Consider the following 536-nt stretch of genomic DNA (forward strand, 5'->3'; position numbering starts at 1 on the left):
CTCCCGCTCGCTCCCCGCCCCCGGCCCGGTGATGTCATCCGCCTGGCCCAGCGCGCAGCCGCGGGGGGCTGCGCCCCTGGGACCCCGGCCCTCCGAGTTCCGATGCCCGGCTGGGAAGCGGGGGGAAAGAGGCCCACCAAGGGCCCGGGCGCGGGCTTGGGGCCCGCAGCCCAGGGGGGAACTAGGTTTCGAACTCTGGACCCCATCAGTGCCTCCCACCTGCCGCCCAAGGGCAGAGCTGGGAGCGTAATCACCTCCTTCCCCCGTTTGCCTGGCGGAGAAAGAAGCCTGGGGACAGGCGGTCGCGGAAGGAGGCCCCAGGCCTGAGTCAGACCGGCGAGGGCGAGGGGGGCCCAGGCGGAGGCGCCCCCCCACCTCCCAGGACCCACATCTGCTCCAACTCAGAGCTCAGTTCCGGCTTCCCGCCGAGATGGGCCTTCCCCGCCCAAGCCTTAAAGGCTGGATCTGTCCGGGTCGGGGTCACCCTGGGGCCGGCAGCCCAGAGGGAGGGAGGCGGAGCCGCTGGCCGGGGGGGG

Source organism: Tupaia chinensis, unplaced genomic scaffold (genome assembly GCF_000334495.1).
Source record: "Tupaia chinensis unplaced genomic scaffold, TupChi_1.0 Scaffold149964_1, whole genome shotgun sequence".
Classification (NCBI taxonomy): Eukaryota; Metazoa; Chordata; class Mammalia; order Scandentia; family Tupaiidae; genus Tupaia; species Tupaia belangeri.